Here is an 11,354-nt window from a genome sequence, read left to right as displayed (position 1 = left end):
GAGATGTGGGCTACCTATGATACCAGTTATCATGTGAGGATTGCCCTGTCCTTAGTGATTGGATGAACCTGGCTCAAACTTTCAATTTCTCGGTTTTGGAAATGTGTGTACTTCTGGGATTTTTACAAAGTTACAACCTTAAGTCATTTTCTTTCATGTTTGTCCTCTTGGGTACAAAACACTGCCCCTTGATGGCCATTAAAAGAAATGGAATCTCAATAAGTAGAACATTATTTCCGTCACTTCACTGAAAATATGTGGGGGTTATATGCAGCAGGTACAGTGGAAACACGAGCTACTATTTTTCCGTTTTCCATCCCCATTTTCTCTTTTTGGAGACCAATATATATCCCACCTGCAGCTTGAACACTGAGGGGCCGAGAGTCGCTCTCGCAGCTCTCTTCATGGGGACCTGCCGTATTAAAGACTTAGGATCTTTTCTAGCCAGCGGCTACTCCCGTTCCCGATATCCCACCTGCTCTAGAATTCGGATGGAAATTATATCTTCTCCCTATGTGAATCCTGGGATCCACTTCTTCCTGTCCTTCATAATCCTCATTTTTACTTTCGTTTCCAGAAAAATTGCTTTAAGTTGACATTGAGAAAGACCTTTCTCTAGCTCTTTTATACACACACACACACACACACACACACACTCACCTATCTCTCTCAGTTACGCCCCCTGATTTCTACATTATAGTGGATATTTGAAGCCTATGAGGCTATGAGAATGGATATTATACTACACTCTACTATACAACAACACGTTATAATTTAATGTTAAAAGGCAACAGAGCCTTTTAATAGTCTTCTATTAACTCTCCTGTCAGTTAACTGTCCAGACTGAACAAAAGTTCATTATGCAATTCTACAAGCATTGCTTTAGAGTCATCTAGGTGCTGTATTTTGCATGCAAGGAGTAGTACCATGAGGAACACCTGCTCTCTTACCTTGAAGGAGTTCATGGTTTGATGAAAAAAATCACAGATACTGCGTTTCTACTACTTTAGCAAACTATTAGGCATAATAATTCTCTCTCTCAGCTTTCCAACACTCAAAGTTTCCAACATCAAACTTTTATCCCAAGTTTGCTTATGATCACTCCTCAGTGAACTACTGTTACAGCTAGGTTCTCTTTCTCCCTGGCTCTAGAAAGACTCTTACTAAAACAATAATCTGTGTGCTAGGGAAGTCTGGATCCATGAAATGAGGGAAGGTTGGATTTTTCAGCCATTTTCCTCTGAGCCATTCATTCCTGCATCATCAACTGGGAAATCACGGAACCCATGGAAATGACTGTGATCAGGGATAGAAGCACAAGGCAGGGGGTGGTGTGGCAGGACAAACTACACTGAATATTGTCAGGAGAAGATAGGTCAGGTGAGTAGTTAGAAAAAAAAAGAAAAAAAAGGTCAGGATTTCCCATTTCTCGTTCCACAAGTAAGAAATGTAGGGCCTAGGGCAGGCTGCACCAAGATGGACCACTTTGGCATAAAAGTGATTTCCAGTTAAAAGTAATAGAACCCTGGTCATCCTGGGTGACTCAGTCGGTTCAGCATTGAACTCTTGATTTTGGGTCAGGTGGTTATCTCAGGGTCGTGAGATCAAGTCCTGCAATGGGCTCCATGCTCAGAGAAGAGTCTGCCCGAGATTCTCTCCCTCCCTCTTCCTCTGCCTCTCCCCACTCTCTAAAATAAATAACAAATCAAAAAAAAAAAAAAAAACAAAAACAAAACAAAAAAATGGTAATAGAAACCCAACAGATGCAGGAAAGGCTCTCTGCTTCCCCCACAATTGCCTAAATTTCCATTGGAAAAGAGAGCCTGCATTAGGAAGAGATGTATTAATACAGACTTCTCTTTACCTAAGAAACTTATCTGCATAATAGAACGATCTTGTTTTTCCCAGACATCTCCTTTCACCTTCTTGCTAATGAGCTTTATCCTGTCTGTATTTTCAGGCTCCTCCTGCTCTTCTTAGCTCACACAAGCTTCTTGTTGCCTCATTATCTTTGGAATTTCATATCTGTGTGGATTCTCTATACCTGTGCCTATTAAATTTGATTTTCTCCCGTCAGTCTGTCTCATGTCAATTTGATTCAGAAGAGCCGCAGGGCAGAGGAAGGTCTTTCTGACAGTAGGTTGGGAATTGCTACTCCACCCTAAGAAGTAAAAGGTTGATCAGACTGAAAAATCAACGACTCTACTCGGATCCCTAAGAGAGGGGAGGACACAGGGCAAACCCGCCACCCCAGGACTGAAGAGACAGAGGAATACAGAGAGTCATAGCTTCTTTGAGTCATTCAATGCATCAAACTCCTTTGCAAATGAGATATTCATACTTGCTCTTCTCTTTCATATGTTAGCTCACTGCTCCATCTAATCTAACCTGCCCTCGTCACACTTTCTCATGGCTTGCTGCATGAGAGAATGCGTGGGAAAACATCGCTTGTTGTACCTTTCCTTTATGTATGTCACTCACAGGAGCCCTCTGTTAACAAACTCATGTCTAATGTATACAGCCATTTTGGTCTTGGACCTCGAATCAGTTTCCATTGTATGTCCTGTTGCTGTGTACCAAGTGCTTTTATACATTATGTCATTTGATTCCAGTAATACCCTACAGTGTAGTCCCTAGTTTTATTATTGTTTTACAGGTGGGGAAAGCTTCAGCAGATTTCACACCCCATATCTGGTAAACAGAACCTTATGTTCTGACGAGGATGCTGGTGTCTGCTCGTCAACACGAGAAATCTTGTGTAGTAGCAGTGAGAGATTATTATGGGAACAAGAATATAACAGGAATGCAAAAGAAGAGTCAAAGAACATGTTAACAGTCTAGTTTAGGCTTTCAAAGCAGTGACTGACGTGTTTAAATATTGTCTTTTTCACTCTTTAAGTCAGCTCCTCAGTAAAAATATTGCTGAAGTAGAATCAGATACCGGAAATATTTAAAAAATGGAGACCAAAGTGATTTGGGATGCAAGTAGCTTGAATAAGTGCTTCAACTATTTGCTTTCGTTGAGTAGGAAAAGCTAGGTTAAGTTTCAGAATAAATCCTCTTCTACGATTTACATGAGAAGAAGTGAGCCATGAGACAAAGAACATTAAAGGCAAATATCAGAAAACCCTCCATTAAAGCCCCTAAATACACAATGACAATAATGAAAAAGACAACTCTTCAACCTCCCTTAGAAGCAGTGCTACCATAGACGCTTAAAAGGGGTATTAAATAGGAGACAAAAACTATTCCAAATATTCTCCCTCAATTTTGATTTCTCAGTGTGATTACAGAAAATAAGGAAGTCACTCAGAACAGCTGTGTTGAAATTTCAGATGTTTATCAGCTTGGCATCTCTGGTAAAAACATTATATCTCTGAAACCTAATCATTCTATGCCATGAGGTTACAGGGAGCCCGAAGAACTAGTGGGGCCTCCAGGACTATGATATCTTTTAAAATTGGATGTTATCTCCATGTATATTTGTAATGTTAGAGCTAAAGGAAAGATCATTATGATTTTCTCATATATAATCTTCTCATGGCCACGTGCATATAAGTTATTATAATATTAAGTGATATATAAATGGTAGATATTTTAATATATAGGCTCTTATTTCTCTCCCTTTCTCTCCCTCTCCCCTTTTTTTTTTTTTTTTTGTGTGTGGAGATAACTAATCTTGGAAATGTCCAAGTAGAAAAATATGTTGGATTGTAACTACATTGTCTTGGGGATTTTCAGCAGTGTTCAGCTGTAAACTTAGATAATCTTTGGTTTCAGAAAAGAAATAAGTTTCAAGCAAGATGGAAACTCCAGATTGGAAAAGAAAAAAAAAAAAAAAGGAAAACAACTTTTGCTTAACTGTCAAAGTGCAAAATAAATTAGTGGACCTTGTATAATAATTCAGACAACAACTTGCATTCAGTCCAAATAAATAGGCCAGGCTATCTTTCAGTGTAAATTCTTAAAGTTTTCAAATGGTTATTTTATTGTAAGCTAAATGTAACCTGAAATCTACATTTAATCTAGCTTTTCTTGAGGTCTTGAAAAGACACGTTTAACAATGTCTACAGAAAATATTACCAAGAAAAGCCTATTTATACAAATACATAGAGAAACTGTCTTCCACATGTGCTACCATCTTTTGATACCTGTTGTAGTTTTAAAGAATTCTGGTTGAGTTTTTCACTGTGTCAGCAGGCAGACCATGGTTGAAGTGATACCATGTGACTTACAAGACTGGGTCAGAAAGCTAATGCGTTTCTCCATTGTTCGGTTAAATACTTGCAAATGGAGACCCGAGTTGCCATGCAAGACTCCCGCTGGCCCTGAAGCCACCATGCTGTGAGGAGATCAAATCCTGTGGTGTGGAAAAGCCCCAAGTAAGTCCCCATGACAGCCAGTCTCCCATACCAGGCGCCATACATGTAGGTGAGTAATTCTTCATGTGACTCGAGCTCTAGCCTACAAGTTGTCCCAATCCTCTAGGTCTTCCCAGGGAGGCTCCAGATATTGTGGTCCAGAGCCAAGCCATTTCTGTTGTTTCCTGTCTTGTCCTACAAGACCTGTGGGAATAATAAAATGATATAATAATGATATAATAAAATAATAAAATGAATAATAAAATGACCGATTAGAGCCGCTCAGCTTTAGGTAGATTTTGCGACTCAGCACTAGTGACTGGAACAATTAGTGACTGGAATTTTTTTTCTAGTGACCACAGCCCTCAGACTTTAAGGCCAAACAGCCTTCCCGACTTTTTGGCAAGCTTCTCTTGGCTGATGTTAGTAAAGGGCGTGAGCTGAGTTTGCAGAAGCAGAGGTGCTAATCCTGCTTTCCCCAGGGATGCACCAATAATGTACAAGTGAAAGGGAGAGTAGAGGAAGCAATTCATAAGATGGAAGGAATATTTTAATGTTGCTTCAATTGCCTGACGGTATCAGGAAAATGTTTCATGTACTTTGAATTATCCTGATAGTAACTTGAATTCTAATTGTGTGTGTATCATCTGATCATGGTTTGATCTGAGCAAATGAGTGAATTTGCAAAGAATGAATGGAAAAGTCCTCATCAGTTAATAAATTTGAGTTGGCTCCCACATAAGGTTTGGCACAGGGACTAGTGAAATGTGTGAAAACATTTGGTCTCCAGACACTTAACTCCACAAAATCCATTCCACAATAGCCAATCTGCTTTCCATATTCTGTGACCAATGCCCAGATTTAGACCAGCTCCGTAGAGTGCAAGTTGAAGTGATACCATTTCAGTTGTGTCATTTGGAAGGAATAGTGTTTCTTCTTTTTCCTATCCTAATGATCTGAAGAGAGAAGGAAAAATCCCCCATTTTCATATTCAGCTTCTTCCTTCACCCACTCACTTCTGGAAATCAGCATCACATTTGTTTCTATAATACTATCAATACATGACAAAGTAATTAAAAAGAATTGAGGCAACATTTTGGCTAAAGGAGGATAAATATTCAGGAGTGAATTAATTCATAAACTTATTTCAGATTAACTCATCTCCAAGTAAAGACAGCATAATCACTGTGGCTAAAAGAAACTTATTGGACAGAGCATATAGAGTATTTAAAAAGTAGCTAAATCCGTTTCCTATTACAAAGAAGGAATTCTTTAGGAAGAGTATACTGGGAGGGATGTACCTTGACAGTGTCTCCCCCTACAAAGTGTAAAATATATTTCATCTTTAAATATAATAGGTCTCATTTTTATTCCAACCATAATTCTTTGGAAAAAGAAGGTAAGGCAGAGTAATGTTTGATGTTCTTCTTAAACTTAGTAATATCTGCTTCTATAAAAATAAAATGTCTTTAAGTCGTGTGTGCATACACATACACACACAGGCAAAAAAGGAGATAGAGAATTAGTAAACTGTTCATTTCAGGCTATGTAGACAGCTAAATTTGACATCACAGGAACACACATTCAATGTAGATACATTGTAACAAAGTGGGGGGTAAGCAAATTTTCAACTTAGCTTCAGACACTTGGGTCCCCCGAGCTCTACTAAGCCTGATTACATGTACTGGGCTAACCCAGAACATTAGTGGCTTCTGGGTGTAGTGGAACAGGAAATAGCCAGTCCACAGGGGTAATGAGTCATCAAACGGAGATTTTATTGCTACAGCACTACAGGACAGAGTCTATCATCAGCTTAACCTAAGATCCGGCCTCTGTTTTCAGCCTGTACAATGCACATTTTTAAATAGGCAACCTGTGTAAGTTCACATTTTTTTCTGGATTAATTGCATGTTACAGGTATTTTGCAAAATAGACCTCCCCCCCAATTAAATGAAGAAAAGGAGTAGTTAGTTATCTGGCTTATTAATTTTGTAGTGGAACCTTTCTGCAACTTATTTTTCAGCCTGTGTATACTGTGAATGTGTATGTGTCTATGCATAATTACACACAGAGAGATAACACAAACCAACGAAAGACGACTTGTATAATTTTCTTCTATAGATTTAAGAAGTTTCCTGAGTTAAGAATAAGGAGTTCTTTATTATTCATGAATAAAATTATTTATAATAAGCCCATGCATTTCATAAGGGTCATTACTGACCTCGAGACATTTGTGTTTTGGGGAAAGTGGTGTCAGTCATAAATCTTCTTCCCAACGTGGGCTTAACTCAGTTGGTTTCAAACATGGCCTGGCAACCCTACTTTCCTTCCCACGGTGTTACTCAAAGTACGGACCCAATCTGCTTTCCTTTCTCTCACCCAACTGGGTGTGTGTATTGACACAAGAAGACTTCTTTTCAACTTCCCCTTCTGAGTATAGCCTACTAATAATTGGGAACCAGTTGTGTATATGACAATGTTCTTTGCTCATTTGAATATACTTTAAAAGCAAATTATTGGGAAAATGAATTTTTTTTTCTTTTAACTACAAGCAATAGCAGCTGTTAAAAACATTAGCTTTGATCATTAGCAGAATGGCTGAATATCTGTAGTACATTCATGCAATGAAATACCATATAATATTGAGAATGAACAAATTTTACCTCTTTCTAATAACATGGATGGATCTCAGAAATCTAACATTGGTCAAAAGGAATCAGAACACCGAAGACTATATACTATGTAATTCCATTTGTATGTAGTTTAAAAACTAATCTATGATGTTTGAAAGCAAGTTATGTTTATCTTTGGCAAAGTAGTACATAAAGGGGGGTTGTGATTGGCATTTAGGGTCTGATAATATTCCTGTTCTTCCTGATTTGAGCTCCTCTCACATGAGTGTATTCACTTTACACAAATTCTTTAAGCTATGCATTTTGTTATTTGTGTATTTTTAAATAATATCTCATGTGAACTTTTAATGAAAAGTTCACAAAATAAACCAAAGACAAAAAACTCAAAACGAGAAAACAGTGTAAGCCTATTTCTGTATTATTTTGGTGCTAATCTAAAGTAAGAGTCACGTTCTTGTGTCCTATTTTTGATGTGAATTTTTTAAAAGGTTCTTTTCAAAAGGCCTACAGAATGTATCAGTGATTTCCAGCTGATGTTTGCCATTCATGTAGGTAAATGGTGCCTTCGTCATTTTCTGGGCCAGGTCCACAGTGCAGTTTTCTAGGATTATTCCATTAACCTGGGCCACTATTGGCAGTAATTAAGGCAGGTGAAGTTAGTTGGCAGTAGCTTTTTCCTACTCTTCCTCTGACTCATCTCTTCCTCTTCCTTTTCCTCCAGCACATGCTTCTTTTTCCTTTTTTCTTCCCTTTGTAATTTTTCTTCACTTCTTTTTCAGTGCCTTTTTTGATAACAGGGTTGTTTGAGTCCTTAGGATATCAGGATCCACAAACCTTCTCCCTTGATGAAAACCTACTCTGCATGGTGGATATATGTCATTATGCATTTGTCCAAAGCATAGGATGCATACAACACCACGAGTGAACTCTGTTGTAAACTATGGACTTTGCATGATAGTCATGTGTCCCTGTGGTTCATCAGTTTTAATAAATGTACTACTTTGGAAGAGGATGTTGCTAATAAGGGAGACTATACATGTGTGGAGTTAGGGAGTATGTAGGAAATTTCGGTATCTTCTGCCCAGTTTTCCTGTGAACTTAAAATTGCTCTAAAAAAAATAAAATCTATTTTTTTAAAAAAAGCTTATTCTGCTCAAAGGAAAAAATTGCTAACAACATTGCATATGAGTTAATTGATTTATTTATCTGTTTTATTTTTTTATTTAATTAAAATTTTATTTAATTAAAATCTAATTTATTTATTTAAATCTGGAATGTCTGTTTTGCTTTTTTAAAAATTTGAATATAGTTAACATGATATTACATTAGTTTCAGGTGTACAGCTTAGTGCTTCACCAATTACATGCATTATGCTATGCTCACGACAAGTGTAGCTGTCATCTGCCTTCATACAATGCTATTGGAGTACCACTGACTACATTCCTTATGCTATACCTTTTATTCCCATTCACTTATCATTCCATGACTGGAAGCCTGTACCTTTCAGTACCCTTCACCCACTTTCCCCACCCCTGCTCTCTTCTGGCAACCATCAGTTTGCTCTCTGTATTTATAGGGCTGATTATGCTTTTTTTGTTGTTGTTGTTGTTTATTCATTTGTTTTATTTTTTAGATTACACATATAAATGAAATTGTATGGTATTTGTCTTTCTCTGTCTGGTTTATTTCATGTAAAGCATAATGCTCTCTTGGTCCACCCATGAGGTAACAAATGGCAAGATCTCATCCTTTTTATGGCTGAATAATATACATTGTATATATATATACACACATATACATGCATATACATATATGTACATATATACATATATATATGTAATATGATATGGAAGCAGCCCAAGTGTCCATCTACAGATGAATGGATAATGAATGGATATATATATACATATATATATATGTATATATATATATATTCACATCTTCCTTATAAATAAGCATAGGGTTACATAATAGTGTTTTGAATTAGTGTTTCATTTTTTGGGGGTAAATACCCAGTAGTGCAATTATTGGATCATATGTTTTGTCTATTTTTCATTTTTGAGGAACCTCCATACTCTTTTCCACAGTAGCTTTACCCGCTTACATTCCTACCAACAGTGCACCAAGATTCCTTTTTTTCTTCACATCCTTGTCAACACTTTTTTCTTATCTTCATGATTCTAACCATTCTGACAAGTATTAGATGCTATCTCGTTGTAGTTTTGATTTGCATTTCCCTGGTGATGAGTGACGTTGAGCATCTTTTTATGTGCCTATTGCCATCTGGATGTCTTCTTTGGAAAAATGTCTGTTCAAGTCCACTGCTCATTTTTTAATTGGATTATTAGGGTTTTTTTTGTGACGAGTTGTATAATTTCTTTATACACTTTGGAATTATCCCCTTATCAGATATATCATTTGTAAATGACTTCTGCCATTTAGTAGGTTATCTTGTTTTGTTGATGGTTTTCTCTGATCTGCAGAAATTTTTCATTTTAATGTAGTCCCAATAGTTTTTTGCTTTTGTTTCCCTTGCCTGAAAAAGTATATCTAGAAAAATGTTGCTACAGGCTGATGTCAAAGAAATTACTGCCTGTGCTTTCTTCTAGGAGTTGTATGGTTTCAGGTCTCACATTTAAGTCTTTCATCCATTTTGAGTTAATTTTTGTATATGGTATAAAAAAGTGGTTCAGTTTCATCCTTTTGGATGTGGCTGTCTAGTTTTGCCAGGACCATTTATTGCAAAGACTGTCTATATATTTTTGCCTCCTTTGTCATAGATTAGTTGACCACACAAATGTGGGTTTATTTCTGGGCCTTGTATTCTGTTCTGTTGATCTCTGTGTCTGTTTTTGTGCCAGTACCATACTGTTTGGATTACCACAGCTTTGTAGTATATCCTGAAATCTGGAATTGCAATTCCTACAGTTTTGTTCTTCCTTTTCAAGATTGCTTTGGCTAATCAGGGTCTTTCGTGGTTCCATACAAATTTCAGTGTTGGTTTTTTTCTGGTTCTGTGGGAAATACTGTCAGTATTTCGATAGAGATTATGTGAAATCTATAGATTGCTTTGGTTAGTATGGACATTTAAACAATATTAATTCTCCTAGTCCATGAACATGAGGTATCACTGTTCCAATAACTATTTTTTTTCCTGAGTATCATATGCCCAATCAGTAATATATTTAGAAGACCTTTCCTTCTAATCCTCAGGGTTCCCCACTCCCCCAAATAACAGGAAATTTAATCCAAAGAGGGTTAACCTAGTTTGCAATCAAAAATTAGTAAGGACCAGGCTATAATTAACCGCAGGTGATACCTTCTGTGACCTTCAGAGAAAGCATTTCTTCCTTAACTGAAAATAAAATTTGTTTTAAGTGAAGGTATTATTGCACAATCTGAACAGTCTGGCCCAGGAGAGCTTTTGAGAGCCTTGGAGGTTCAGCACACATATGCTCTCTTAACTAAAGCAACTCATCACATTCAAAGTGGGGTGAAAGTAAGTAAGTGGGTAGATTGGGTGTCCAGGAGCTGTGAGTGGGTGCAGGAAGCAACCTCCAGAGAAAGCAGAAGCAGAGAAAAGGTCTAGAACAGCCTCTCTGGTGAGTGGAAGAGACTGTGCTCCCCAAGTTTTGTGTATGATCCGGTAGATTCATAGGAATTAGTTGGGGTTGCCGCTCTTCTGCTGCTCCAGTATTTAGACTAGAGGCCTACATTTTACTCCCATCACTGAAGAGATCATAGGTGTCACCTAGATGTTGGTGCCTTGTGAAACCCACAATCTTTTGGAGTGCCCTAGATAAGAAGAGTCTTAACCCAGAAATCCTTTTCCTTCTTACTAGCATATGGTAACACTATTAAGTAATTGTCCTTTAGAATCCAAAGGACCCTTTCCTGAGGGCTAACGTCCTATGTTAGGCACCACACTGCAGCCTGTTAGTTCATCCTTCCATGCCCAATTCCCATGCTACGGTACCTAAGTATGAATAAACTTTAAGTAAGATGAAAAACGATGCCAAATAAAATCAACCATCTCCCAACAAATATATCCCTTTTCTTGAACTTAGGTTACCAGTGCAGCCTCCTGTTTACTCAAGGTAATTTTAATTCAGGGAACTTACTTTTCCTAGCTTTGGTGATGACCACTCTGGTAAGACCTGTGTATCCTCAATTCAATTAATGCAAATTAATCCATTTCTATGCTAGAAAACCTCTCTAACAACCAGAGATCTCAGAGGGTAGTAGCTTTGATAAAGTCAGAAAATGTTCTGTTAATTCCACCAACCACCACCAATCTGTGCCAGTAGGTGCTTCTTTGACTTACATTTAAGTTATTGAGGACCTTGCTAGTGCTTGATTC

Source organism: Mustela putorius, unplaced genomic scaffold, assembly GCF_011764305.1.
Source record: "Mustela putorius furo isolate JIRA1106 unplaced genomic scaffold, ASM1176430v1.1 tig00000228_pilon_pilon_pilon, whole genome shotgun sequence".
Classification (NCBI taxonomy): Eukaryota; Metazoa; Chordata; class Mammalia; order Carnivora; family Mustelidae; genus Mustela; species Mustela putorius.
This window is presented reverse-complemented; position numbering follows the sequence as displayed.